Source organism: Podarcis erhardii, assembly GCF_964252035.2.
Source record: "Podarcis erhardii genome assembly, chromosome: 2".
NCBI lineage: Eukaryota > Metazoa > Chordata > Lepidosauria > Squamata > Lacertidae > Podarcis > Podarcis erhardii.
In genome coordinates, this window is record NC_138498.1 from 50,079,760 (window position 1) to 50,094,644 (window position 14,885).

Here is a 14,885-nt window from a genome sequence, read left to right on the forward strand (position 1 = left end):
TGGGAAGCAACACGGTGTCTGCCTGTTTCTCTTCAAAGCATTTGAGAGAGACTTCTCCCTAACAGAATGTCATGCATTGGGATAGTCACAAATAAGACAGCAATGGGATTAAGCCTCCTCCTGAGGTACTGCAGGGTAATTTGGATGCACAGTTTCTTACATACCAACAAAGGTGTTTGACGCCTTTCTTTGAACTTAAAACAGCTTATCATTTGCTGCCACATTCCAAGCTCTCAATATGCAAAATGCCATGCAAATTCAGGGCAAATTCACTCCATTTGCCTCTAACAGGAAGGAAAGGGAACAAACACTGGCTTGTTTTCTATCTATGCTGTAAGGCTTATGGTAGGAATGTTAGGAATGTTAAAGGAGTACCACATGTTCTCCATCATGTTGTGGCCTGCTCAGTGTCGTGCTGCTCAAAAGTTGGCCAATTCCCTAGTTTTATCATGGACAAAGTTTGGTTGTTGCTGCGCTTCCAAGGTGACTATCGTCTTTGTCAACGCTCATAGGAAAATCCTATAAATAGGAAATTGCTATGTCATATGATCTGATGCATAATTTCAACAGCATTTTGCATATTGGATGAAATGCAGCCTCACAGATTTCTGTACCGTAATTTCCACAAACCATAGAATGACACTCTTTCTCTGCTGAATTCTCCCCACCCATAAGCAATCAATTAGCTACTCAAAAGGCTCAGGGCTAGTTCACTGGGTAAAAGGTATCAGTTTTAGAACTAGGATCTGCTTCTTCACTGTGCAGTAGCAACCTTGCAAGCTCATTAGCACTTTTTTTGTGGATGCGAGAGGATTGTGTGTGTGGCTAGTGGTGACTGCTCTAATTAGATTATTATGTAGTCTTTTGCTGCCAAGAGTTTGTAATGAGCTTATTTAACTTTTTTTGATGCTTTATGTTTAACCTAGAATTGTTTATTACAGTATAATTATCTTGTACTGTGCTTTCCACAAATACAACATGCATTAAGTAGGATGGGGTGGGGAGAGAAGTGAGGAGGCAGGAGAGAATAAGATTTGATTAAAATCCTGACAGAAGTCAAAGCTGAGAGATCCCTGTTCTCTGTCTTCCCACTGGTGAAATTTATTCTCCTTAAGTAAGATAGATTGCATAACAGGCCTGTGCATGATCAGCCGTCATTGATAGGACTTCAGTAATATATTCTAATAGCACGCAGTTTTAGCTCAATGCTATAGCTAGTGCTTTTAACACAAAGTTTCTTAGATTCAATCCCTGACATCTCCAGATAGGGCAGGGAGACCCTCCTGTCTGAAATCCTCAACAGCTTCTCTCAGTCACATTAGAAAAAGCTGAAGTAGATGGACCAGCAGCCTGATTCAGTATAAGGAAGCTTCCTATGTTCTTATTCACCATTAGGACTGTATACATGTTACTTAGGCAGACAATGAATGTGCACAGAGGGGAAATGGGATCATGCACTCCTGTCTGTCAGCACCAATTTAGATGTATACTTTAAACATGCAGACCTAAAGGGTGTATAGTCCTTATGACTTTTACTTTTGAGAGTGGCATTTTAAAAAAATGACAAAGCAGGATTACTTGGCATTGTCGTGACTAAGCTTATAAAAGTTTGGCTTCATAAAAGGTTATAAAGGATTTCCTTATATTATATTATAATTATTGATAATATATCCTTTATATTATTAGAGAGTATTAAATATGGATTTGGCATTTAAGCCACTTACAGTAGTTTGATACCATGTAAGTGTAGCATTTTGACAGTCTTTACTGTGTGGAGAACGGGAGCTTCAATGAAATAAAGGGTCTTTTTTATTCAGGTTTGTTCGAGCAAGTTTACAAAAACTACTTTTCTGAAGGTCTGGTGTTATAAACCAGAGCACTCCATTTATGGAGAACTGACATTATGAATGACATATTTGTATATTTGAGTTTCTCTATATTGAAAGGTCATATACATTGTAATTAAACTTTGTAAATATCTATGAAGCAGGAGAGCCATTTCTCAAACTTCCATTGGCAGAATGGCAGTCGTACAGTATGTTGTAATTCTGCCTCTTTCTTTTCATTCATTCTTTTTAGAGGCTTGTGGAACTGTGAGAAGCTAATGAGGAAGAGCATGGAGTTGGAATGATCAAGGAGATGGGTAACCTGAATATGTTGTACCACAGGAATGAAGGTGTTTTTCTCTGCTCTGTTTCAGCTACTGGAACTGAACTTGACTAGTTGATATATCAATGGTAAATGGGCTTGCCTCTCTTAAAACTACCTGCCACAACTGTAACCAATTTATTGTGAATTTACAGCCTGAAGAAATCAGTTTTTAACTCATCATTACCATTCCTTAAAACGTCTTAGGAAAATGGTACAAACAGACTTTTTTATGGATTGTGTTACTGCAGAATTGTTATTTGCCTTGCAGTGTATGTTGCCTTATCATTCCTTCTTTCATTAATCTATCTCATTTTTATACGTACCACTCTTCTTTCAAGGTGCTTAGGAAGGTATACACAGTCCCCCCCCCCATTTGTTCTCACAGCAACTCTCTCAAGTAGCTTAGGCTGAAAGCTTTATGAAAGCAAGCAAAATATATGCCTAAATGGGGATTTGAACCTGGGTCCTAGTTCTACATTCTCACCACCACACCACAAACATTCATGTCATGCAATACTTTTTGCATACTGAAGAGCTTCCTTCCCACTTTTTCACCTATCTTTGGGTATATATGTACAAACACTAACCCATGGTTTAGTGCTGCTTACATGAACTTAAGCGAGCGAGCAAATCTGTTGTACATGGATAGGCAAACTAAAGCCCGGGGGCTGGATCCGGCCCAACCGCCTTCTAAATCTGGCTCACGGACGGTCCAAGAATCAGCCTGTTTTTACATGAATAGAATGTATGCTTTTATTTAAAATGCATCTCTGGGTTATTTGTGGGGCATAGGAATTCGTTCATCACCCCCCCAAAAAAAAATATAGTCCGACCCCCCACAAGGTCTGAGGGACAGTGGACCGGCCCCCTGCTGAAAAAGTTTGCTGACCCCTGCATGTGGACTCACTCTCTCCTTCTCCCACCCAGCCAGGAGGAGGACTTTGTCACAGATTAGCTTAACTTTCACAAATGCCAGCCTGTTGTTGTGACCAGACAATGAATCCTGGCTCATAACAAGTTCTCATTAGTTAGTTTGACCTTTGAAACCTCCATAGCAAGATGTGGGGATGACCACCAACTTAGATAAAGATAGACCTTTGGTCTTATATTCTTGTGAGAGGGTGAGGGAGAGCAGAGACATGACCCTTACCTCAGACACACAGTGCTAAACCGGAGCTTATTGTTATGTGTGAACCATACCTTTGATTGGTGTGGGTCTGACTGTATATCACCCGTGAACCACAGTGCAGACTACCAAGAGGCAAGAGGGGAGACAGAACCCAGAGCTATACTCTCTTCCCCAGAGGGTGTGTGTTCAACCAACACATTGTCTGCAGACGTTCATGCCACCATATGCCAAGGGGCTAGGGTGGGTGACACCATTTTAAGCCCCGAATAGTGACATGCATTTCAGATTAGGTCTGAGTTGGGCTCTAGCTATCAGGTGAAACATGGTGTGCCGCTGTGCATGCAATACTTAGCCATAAAATTTACAGCCTTGTTATCTGTGAGCTAAACTGAAAACAAACACTCATACAGGTGGAGCGTGCCATCTGTTTACATATAAACAAGTGGCCTAATCCAGCCTTCAGGCAATTGCCATAAAGGGAGGAAGGGAGAAGCGGTTAGTTTTAGGAAGAAACCAGTCACCTCAGGCAAAGGTAATTTGTCCTGGCCATCTGCAGGTTCAGGAAGGCCTAGGCAAAACCGGCCAAGGTGCAGGATACTGAGGAGACTAAGGTGTTGCCTTGGCACAGACACATGGGTGGCTGAACAATGGAAGCAGAAAATATGAGCTTGCCTAAGCTGCAGGTTGAGCAGAACTTTGTGTTGTGGTAACATGGTGCTGAGTGAGTCACTACGTCTTGAGGTTGAAACTAGGAGCGTTAAATCCAGGTGTTTCCCTTGGATATATGGGATTGATTGCTCTCCATTTCAGAAGCACAGTCCTCTGTCCTTATGCTTGCATCCTTACCTTTTAAGAGAAAAATGTAGTCCTTTTTCCAATCCAGGAAAAGACAATTATCTTCTTCAGGGACCCAGGAAAATGCAGAGCACTGCAAAATATGGTTTTATTACAATAGTATTAGGCTTGTATCCAAACCGAGGCCTACCACCACTTCTAGCTTTTGTGGGGCAAGAGTTTGGCTGAGAGAAGTTGAATCTTAAATAAAACCTGGGATGGAACTACTTCAGATTCAAGTGTACTAGAACTGCCAAGAAAACACGGCCTGGATTTCTAAACATGGGACAGACACAGACACTCTCTCTCTCTCTCTCTCTCTCTCTCTCTCTCTCTCTCTCTCTCTCACACACACACACACACACACACACACACACACACACACACACACACTGTGCTTTTTCAGATGCTCAAAGCTCCTGAAGTTCAAAGCACCAATATTGGTTCTTCATAAGTCTTAGCAGTATGTGACTTGGCAGACTTGGTTTTATATAATTAATAGACTGAAGGAAAGGGTAGTGACAATTTCTTTCAAATACTGTGGTGCTCAAACAAAACCAGTTTCGCATAATACACACTTAATACCACACCATTAAAACTAAGTTACCTATATATCAATACCAAAGTGCCAGGTTCTAGGCAAATGCTACATCTGAGTCAGGAGAGGCAGTGCAAACACTGGCCTGGTGCCTGAATACCCTGGTGCACTGGATGAGGGTTAATAAGCTGAGCTTGAATCCAGCAAAGCAGGAGACCTTTTGGGTGGTTGTTTCCCATGTCCAAGAGGTGTTCTGTTGCATGTTCTGGACGGGGCTGCACTCCCTGTGAAAGAGAAAGTTTGCAGCTTTGGGATACTCCTTGAGCCATCTTTGTTACTTCAGGCCCAGGTAACAACTGTGACTTAAGAGTGCCTTCAGTTTCAACTGGTATGCCAACTGTCATGATTCCTGGATTCCTGGACCAGGATAGTTTGACCACAGCAGTCCATGCATTGGTAACTTCAAGACTTGATTCCTGTTAAAACATCCTGGAACTGGTTACTGGCAACATGTTACTATACGACTCAGTGCCAGGTTACCAAAAAGGCAGAGTAGGCACTGACCAACCTATGGGCTCCACACAACAACGAATTGAAACAATATTGATTTGATCAAGAAAGAAAATTACAAAAACATCTTAGGATATGATTTGCAAGGGTGGCCCCGAGATTTTGACTGCCATGGGGACTTCAGAGGGTTTAATGTGGCACTGCCACAGCTGAGAGAGCAGAACTGGTTACTGATTTTCCAGGGTCAAGTTTCTTGTGTTAATTCTCAATGCCCTAAGCAACTTGGGCCCAAAGTACCTTAGGGATTGCCTGGTTCCTTATGCTTCATCTCAATCACTTACATCTTCTGACAGGGAGCTTCTGGTGGTAGCCCACATTCCTGAGCTTCAGTCAGCCTTTACCAGAAGCTATTAGCATGGCAGGCCCTGTCCTATGAAACTGTTCCCCAGTAGAGGTCCAGCAGGAGTCACCCCTTCTTTTAGACAGCTTTTGAGAACAGGCCTTTGGAACATGATACTTTTTGAAATAATGACGACGACGACGACGACGACGACGACAACAACAACAACAACAACAACAACAACAACAACAACAACAACAACAGTATTTATTGCTGGTACTGCAATATTATCTTTTTTTTGTTGTGTTTTATGAAAGTGCAGTTTATGAATATTTAAACAAGCAAACAGAATAAACATTTTATTTCAAAGATTTGACCTGGACCTTAAATGAAACTGTAGAAATGCAAAAGATGGGAGAAGAGATGGGACAAAACTTGCACCTAAGGTCAAACATTGCCCATAAAGGCAAAGACCTCAGTGTGAAATGTGCATTTGCAAAGTGTTGTTAAAATTTCACCAAAGGAGTGAGTTCAACTGGAAACACTTTGAAACATCCCCATGATTGGGGAAGGGCCATAGATCAGTGGTAAAGCATATGTATTGCATGCAGAAGGTCTTGTGTTCAATTCATAGCTCCTGCCGATCAAGAGTGGCAACACCCAGTGCATATTTGGCCCTAGAAAGTTGTCTTCAGGAGATTGTGGTCTTCATGCTGAAAAAAGGTTTTCCAGTCACTGGCTTGTTTGAGCCACGAACCAGTGCCAGAATGTATTTTCAATAGCATAACTTACTCTAGGGCATGTGAAGCAGAAAGTAACTAACCGTGTTCAGAGCAGCTCTTTTTTTACTTAATAACTAAAATTATCCCACACACATTTTGAGGAATGAGGCCAGAAGCTAACATCTTCCAGGTCTGAGGGTTGGATTTTTGGCACTCAAGAGCCTGTTCAGCTTTCAGTGTTACACTTAGGCACTGGTCAAAAGGTTCACTGCCATTTTGATAGCTTTTTATGTGAGTAATTGTGCTGTAGAAAAAGGAGGGTTGGATTTCACTGAAACTCATGTTTAAGGAAAAGCCAAGTCCAAAGGAAAACTCCCCAAGGCTGCTTTTGAGGGTTATGCAAGACAAATGAAAGAAAACCTGAAAAGGTCAAAGAGAAGTCTCTCTCCCTGACCAAAAAATACAAATATGCTTTGATAACGATCTTAAAAGGGAACATCCTACAGTGAGGGGTGGAAGGTGCAAGAGGGTTTGGTCAACTTTTGATTTGGGTCTGCGGTACAGTCTCATGTGTCTGAGGTGAAAACTTTCCTGCAGCATTTTGTAGTGTTTTCCCAACGGTTATTATTGCTTCCTTGTTGCACCTACTGGTGTCAAAACCACACACAAACAAACTAACTAAAAGCAAGGGCTATGTTAATAATAATGGAATTATTTTGAGAATAGCAAACATTCTACATTCATATGCATGACCAGCATTTTTCATAGCATGAGGTGAAAAGTCTAAGCATTTTGTGGTTATGATTGATTGTCTGAAAGAGCACCTGTTTTCCTATAGGCCTGCCTGGGGATTAGGATCAACAGAGGAGGTCCTGCACCATTCTCAGTGGTGGCTTGCAAAATGGCCTTCTCAGTGATGGCCTCAAGAATGTAGAACTCTCAGCATGCAGAGAATATCTGGCACCATCTCTTTATAGCTTCCATTGGTTGCTTAAAATGCACCTCTTTGCCCTGTCCTTTGAATATTGAAGAACTGATTTTGGTGTCCTCCCCGTGTTTTATGGATTATTTATTTATTTATGTTGCATTTGTATCCCACCTTTTTCTCCATGTAGCTCAAGGTAGTTTCCCCTGCTCCTCATTTAATCCACACAACAACCCTGTGAGGTAGGTTAGGCTGAGAGGTAGTGACTGGCCCAAGGTCACCCAGTAAGCTTCATGGCCAAGTAGAGAATCAAATCTTGTTCTTCCAGGCCATAGTACAACACTCTGTGTTCTTCCAGGCCATAGTACAATCACTGCACCACCATTGGCTCCCACTGATTTTGAGAGCAGCCTTCCCTAACCTTGCATTCCCAGATGTTGTTGGAATGCAACTCCCTGCTGGCTAGGGATTATGGGAGTTGTAGTCCAACACCACCTGGGAACCCACTAAAGTATAGAGTTATATAATCTTGAACAAGAACATTTACCCACATTGGAGAAAATAAAATGTTTGTAATTGCTAATGGGAGTGCATGAAAACTTCACACATTCAACCCAATGGGGTCTCTACGGTAGAGTCCTTTGCAACACTCATCCAGCCTCTTAAAATAACTGTTCACTCATTTTAAATAACCGTATCTCTTCATTAAACAAAATGTGTTTACTTTTAGCTCAGTTTGTTTGAATGAATGCTCAATTCATTTTTGTTCATAACTTTCAATGTAAAGGACATTATTTTCTAATGCAGGATCATCGTATTTTATCTATGTCTATCCATTTCATTTTATTTGCCTGGCATGCTCTGGTCCATGGGGTCACGAAGAGTCGGACATGACTAAACGACTAAACAACATCCATTTCATCTAATTTATTTATTTCATCATCACATGATGACCAAATGCTAACATACTAAACAAATACTTAACAATGTGATTACTAAATGCTAACATACCAAGGTAGAATCTACACACATATTTTAAAAGGTTCTGAAAATGCTTTTTTTAAAAAGCGTTTTTAAAAATACATCAAATTTTCCATAAGGCTCACCATCACCATCTAGTGTCACACTGTATATTGCACTTAAAACTCACTTAAAACATTTTATTTGCAGCTGTATAGCTGAGTCTTAAGTCTTACAATATTCCCATTTAATTGGGATTAGCATCATTTTTATTAATGTGGAAGACTGTATTTTACCTTCTTAGCTGGTATGCTAGCAATGTCCCTTCCTGGACAATGATAAGCTTGCCACAGTCATTACTCATTTACTATAATGCACTTTATGTGGGGCTGTCCAGAAGGTTGGTCCAGAAAGCAGCAAGTGCAGAATGCAGTCCTAGGTTAGTAGCAACTGAGTGGAGTTCCTGGCACAGCATATAACATCACTATTAAAAGAACTGCACGGACTGCCAATTTGCTACAGGGCCAAGTTTAAGGATTTGATTTGACATACAATGTCCTAAACAACGTGAGACCAGGTTATATGAAGGAACACCTTATCCTGTTCAGACCTGCTCAGTCATTGAAGTCATCTATTGAGGCCTTCCTGGTTCTGCTGAAGCTCATCTTACGGTGACCAGGAAAAAAAGGCTTTTCTGCTGTGGTGTCCACCTGTCAAGCTGCTGTCAGAGGCTCCCGGCTGGTTGCCCAGGAAAGTATAAAGACAAGGAAAAGTTTATTACCGTCCTTTTTTATTTCATACTTTACAGAGAGTAGCTATAGAACCCAGCCTCTTGGATAATGGTGTTGTCCTGAGTGAATCTCCACCCCCCTTCTCTCCCACTTCCTTATTCATCATCATCATCATCATCATCTCCTCTACAGGTGCCACTAAGTGCCCTCTGTTTTTGAGCTCTTTGCTCTCCTACTTTTAAGGCTTGCCAGGGTCTGGGAGATGGTGGGTCTGGAATGCTTTCTAGTGACAACGTGTCAGCCAGCTTCTGTTCTGGCTCTGTCTGCTCCTCCTCTCCCATTATTTCCCAACTTTCTCCCTCATCTGCCTCTGAGCTGTGATCTCCCGCAAACCACTGTTGTAAATCGATACTGTCTTCCTTTTCCTTCTGCCTGGAAGGGTCAGGATGGGGAGGCAGACTCCATCACTTCTCCTCCTCTGCCCAGTCCCTGACACCACTTTTTGGAATAGCCTCCTACCAGAAATAAGGCAGGTGTCAATGGTGATGCAGTTTTGGCACATGATAAAAACTTGTCATACCAAATGATATGGGGCTTTGTTATTCAATGGCTGTATGCTGGTAGAGAATAAAAGATGTGTTCAGTCAAGGTTTTCTATACATAGGCATTCATATGATTGCGAACTGCATTTGGTTTGTTGCTTTCCTGTTCTCACAAGAGTGGAAGAATACGGTTCTGGTACAGTCCTGCATGGGGCAAAACCAGAGGTATGAGAGCAAAATTCCTCCCCGCAAGGTTGATGGTGGGAGATTAGAATTGTGTGTTGATGTTTCTCTGCTGGCCTTTGCAGTGGAGGTTCCAGGTATGCCCAGGGAGGCAGAAGGCCCCCAAAAGGACATCTACTAGATCAAAAACCCCATCTTAGAGTCCCTAAGCTATGCCAGACTGGAGCTTGTATAACAAAAAAGGAGAAAACCAAACCCTGCCCCCAAAGTATTAGCCGTTCTTGCGTATGGCCCAATTACAGTACTGCCCCCACAGCGGGGCTTGGAATGCAGTGGTCGACCCACCAACTCACTCCTCCTCAACCCCACTAAGAATTGCTCTGTGAGTTCATGTTAATAGTACCTGGGTGGCTTACCTAGGGAGCCCTCTGGCTACTACATTGTTAGGAGGCTCATATTATTTATATTTCTGTCAGTGAATTTTGATTACTTCCTTTTCATCCCCACATGACCAGGCTGGTGTTTAGACTCTGCAAGTAAGTAGTTCAACTGGTAAAACAACTGTGTTTGTAGAAAATGTGTGTTATGCCTAGATGGTTGAGTGAGATGCTTTGAAAGCTACCGACTTCAGCAATGCTGCTCTGTGTTTATTAAACACAGAAATTCTTCCAGTCTGCTAACTATTTCACGTAACCACTATATGCAGACATAACAAACTCTTGATGTTACTTAGACTAAGGCTGCTACTTAAGAATATTGATACAAAAATGGATTCATGCTAGGGTGTGTGTGTGTGTGTGTGTGTGTGTGGAATCCATTGTTGCTTTTAAGGAAAATCTGATTACTGTTGAACACTGCAATGCTAAATATAGTGCATGTATATGTATGTAAAATGGTGTGTTAGCAGTGTCCAAGTATCACTTTCGTGGTTGCTATTTATGCCATGACAGCCACCTAAGCAGAAGATTTTATGGAGAAACTACATGTTACTTTAAGCATACTATGTGAAGAAACAATTACAATCTGCCATAATCTCATTTTTAAGAAGGCTGAAAGGAGTGGGAGCTGGAACAGGACAGCAGCAGAGGGGACAGGGAGTTAACCTTCCTCCAGGTGCAATTTTCACAATAAAAATTACCCCCCCCCCTCTCCACACACAAAAACTGATGTGCTTCCAAAGGTGGTAGGTACTAGAAACAGCATCTTTGTGGGCAATTTTCAGAGCGAAAATGATGCAAGATGTGCATTAAATCCCATTTTTCCTGCACCACAGTACTGATCTGTGCCACAACTGCTGTTTGATAAGAAAGAGCTTAAAGAAGCAGGGCTTAATTGCATGTTTAATAGTCTGCTTGCCATTAATGCTCAATCATAGTTGAGCATTGCAAGCACAAGCCCTTCTGGTCCTTTGGCACAGCGCAAGGAGATTGGAAGGTGTCTTTTACCACTGTTTCTTGCCACATTTAGCCCCCAGGCTTGATGTTTCCCAGTCCTGTTCTATACCTGGTGTCAAATGTGTAACTCAGTAGCAGAACAGATGCACTGCATCCACACTGAAGGTCTCAGCTTCAGTCCCAAAGACTCCAGTTAAACACTTCTGCTGTAGCAAGACTGGGAAAGGCCTCTGCTTGAGACCTTGAGGAGTCATTGCTGGTCAGAGCAGTCAGTTCTGGCCTAGATGAGCCAATGATTTCACTCGGTATAAGGCTACTTCATATATTTACATGACCTCAAGGACTTTTATTATATTAGAATGTAGTCATTTCAGACTTTTGTCTTCTGTGTATGTTTGTTTGTTTGCAAATATTGAATGCCTGCAATCTCTTTAACATCAGCGTTCTTCATCATCATAACTACTGCCATTGGTGAGTTCAACTGGGCCATCATTCTCCATTCAGAATGACACTCTTTCAGTGCATGACCGTGTCTGGTTTATATCTCATGCTAATGTGTGCCATATATTGGCACCTTTCTGCTGCTGCCAAGACAATTAAACTTCTGCTGGCTTTCAGCTCTTTCCATTTATCTTGCACAAAGCCTTTCCCTAGCAGAAGGTATAAATCTTATTCACCCTATTCTTGTGTCCTTGGTCATTCCAGGGAGCTACCATTTCATCATCATTAGGATACTGTTTGCGGCATCTCATCTGCATATGCTCCTTACATATCTCACCTCATCTGCATCTCCCTTGGGCTCTTCATGGATATGAGAAATGGCAATGAGCTCTGCCCTCAAATGTGGCACAACCTAAATTAATGTAAAATATACAAGTGGTGGGCGAACTCTGGGAAATTTCATTGTGGTTCTCTTTCTCTCTCTCTAACATAGATGTAGTTCACTCATAGCACACTTGGAAACAGAGAAGGCATTTACTGTACATGCTCATTTGGCAATGATACCGTGTCATTATCTAAGACAACTTATTTTTTAAAAAATCATTTAAAACTCTGCATAGGTTCAGGTTAGAGATGTGCCTTTCCAGAAGTTTCTGGGCTTCAGTTTCTATCTTCCCTGACCGCTGAACATACAATCATAGAATTGTTGTAAGGGACCCCCAAAGGTCATCTTCTCCAACCCCCTGCAATACAGAGGCTGGGAACTGGAGCCTAACAGCACCTGGACTGCCACAGGTTCCCTATCTTTTTGCAAGTATACAGGAAGCTATCATGGTACCAATCTTAAGATTAAAACTAAATACAGTGGTACCTCGGGTTAAGAACTTAATTCGTTCTTAAGGTCCGTTCTTAACCTGAAACTGTTCTTAGCCTGAAGCACCACTTTAGCTAATGGGGCCTCCTGCTGCTGCTGCACCGCTGGAGCACGATTTCTGTTCTCATCCTGAAGCAAAGTTCTTAACCTGAAGCACTATTTCTGGGTTAGCGGAGTCTGTAACCTGAAGCGTATGTAACCTGAAGCGTATGTAACCTGAGGTACCACTGTATTCAAAATGCACAGTTGGGCAATACCTTTGTTTGGACCAAACCAAACACACAGTTTTGAATTCTCTTGAACTCTCACCATATGAAATAAAATAAAAAAATTCCTTCCAGTAGCACCTTAAAGACCAACTAAGTTAGTTCTAGGTATGAGCTTTCGTGTGCATGCACACGAAAGCTCATACCTAGAACTAACTTAGTTGGTCTTTAAGGTGCTACTGGAAGGAATTATTTTATTTTGTTTTGACTATGGCAGACCAACACGGCTACCTATCTGTAACTGGAACCATATGAAATGTTACACCAAGCAGGAGTTGGAGAGGGGAAAACCCAAACTAAAAAGCGGAAACAGGGAGGATCTTGAAGTGTCAAAGCTTGTATTTAGACCCAGTCTTAAGATGGAGATTAAAGGAATGAATCAGGGGTCCAGAGAGGCCCAGGCCGCCCACTTCTAGCTTTTCAGACCCCTACTCCTAATAAATGTAATAAAAAAGGCGACAGAGGAAAACTAAATAAGGAACTAAAAATGAGTACAGCATATGGTTTGCCTATTTAATCAGCTGATCAAAAAGAACATATTCATCATGGTCTGATCTTTAATATGACAAAATCTTTATCACTTGGCAAAAAAAAAAGTCTTGCAAAGAGAGGTATGCCTGCCTTTATACTAAAAATGTTGAGGATAAATTCTCAGTGGTGCACTTGGTGAAAGAGTCAATTGAAGGTAAATTGTATACTGGTCAAGGGGCATGTAAGCCTCAGAATACAAGGTCTTTCTCTTCAGGCAGTATAAAAATCATTTTCCTTTGGTTGAAGATTCTACTGTGAATGGCTGATGCAGTATTCTCAAAGGCATATTTATTTATTGTATCATTTAATTCCATTTATTTATCACCTTCCTTGAAGTGATTAAGAATTGTAAGATCAACAATAAAAATGTATATAACAATGTATAAATGAACAATGGAGACATAAAAAGCAAATATAGGCATTTAGGTCCAGAAAGACCGTGCCCCTGCTAATGCCTTTATTAGGACCAACCTATAGCACATCCCCCCACCCACCCACATCCTACTTAGTGCATTATCTTAGCTGGCAAAGTGTTCAGGAGAAGCTGGAAACCAGAACGTTATGTTCAGTAGTCCTCATAAAACTATTGCACAACTGGATTTCAGAGTTTGTTTATTTTCTTATGGACCAACATAGCTGCCTTTGTTTTTTATATATATCACAATACTAATTTTTGTAATGTATCATTGTGACTGTCAGAAGGATTTATCCTCCTAGGAGCTCAGTGGTGATCTGGAGTAGGCAAGTAGGGGAGGTGGTGCCATTTTTCTACCAGGCAACATTCTGGGAATTTAGCTGTGAAGACTTCCCCAGCTTTTCAAATGTTGGCATGTGTAATTAATTACTTACATAGGAACATAGGAACTGCCTGATACCAAGTCAGATTGTTGTTCTGTCTAGCTCAGTACTGTTGTTGACGTTGACAGGCAATGTCTCTCCAGGATTCAGAGAGGCGTCTTTTCCAGCCTTACCTGAAGATACCAGGGATTGAACCTGCTACCATCATTGTTACCACAGTGGTTTCTCTTCCAGTTTTTAAAATTTACTATGGCAAAACAAGATTTCTACTGAGTCCACACTCTCATTCATTTACATACAGTTCAGACCTCAAAAATGATTAGGGTTTGAAAGTGTATTTGGCCAAAGCTGGAGAGAGATGTACTGCCCCCCCTAAATGTATCTATTTATTTCATAAAATTTATACACTGCTTGATTGCAAGAACAAAACCTCAATGCGGTTTACAAAAATATGGAAGATTAAAATCAAGAAAAAATTAGAACCATAAGACATACAAAAGTTGTTTGTTTGTTTTTTAACCAATTAAAATTGTCTCAGGTTTTTAGACATGTGGATAGGCTTTTCCAAACAATAATGTTTTTAGCAGGAGCCAAAAAGAATACAGTGAAAGAGCTTGATCTCAATAGGCAGGGAGTTCCAATGTGCAGGTGCTGCCATGTGAAACAATCAAGTTCTTAAAAATGTGGAGGGGGTATGTGGCACCTGTAGTGGTGCCAATTCTGCTGATTGAAGCGGTTGAGTGGGCATATGTGAGGCAAGGCAATCTTGTAGGTAAAATGGTCCCAAGTTGTTAAGGGCTCTATATGGACTGGCAGCAAATTGGCAACCAGTGCATATCTCTGAGCACAAGTGTGGTATGCTGACAAGACCTCACTCCTGTGAGCAAACGCATCACAACATTCTGCACAAACTTCAGCTTATGGATAAAGCATGAGGGAAGCCTCACATAGAGGGGACACAAGATGCATTGCCTCCAGCATCCTGTTCACATCAGCTGATTGCATAAGGTGACACT

General features: G+C 41.4%; 1 long non-coding RNA gene across 5 annotated transcripts in view; it reads right to left on the reverse strand.

Annotated features, from left to right (window-relative positions):
* LOC309336455 overlaps positions 1–5,653 on the reverse strand; it is a 65,548-nt gene extending 59,895 nt beyond the window's left edge. Inside the window, exon 1 of one of the 5 annotated variants that reach the window (XR_014154010.1) lies at positions 4,127–5,649. This is a non-coding gene — a long non-coding RNA (uncharacterized lncRNA). Of the gene's footprint in view, positions 1–4,126 lie in introns of all 5 variants that reach the window. The other 4 variants (XR_014154011.1, XR_014154012.1, XR_014154013.1 and 1 more) reach the window with 4 other exon arrangements.
* Positions 5,654–14,885: the final 9,232 nt, after the last annotated feature.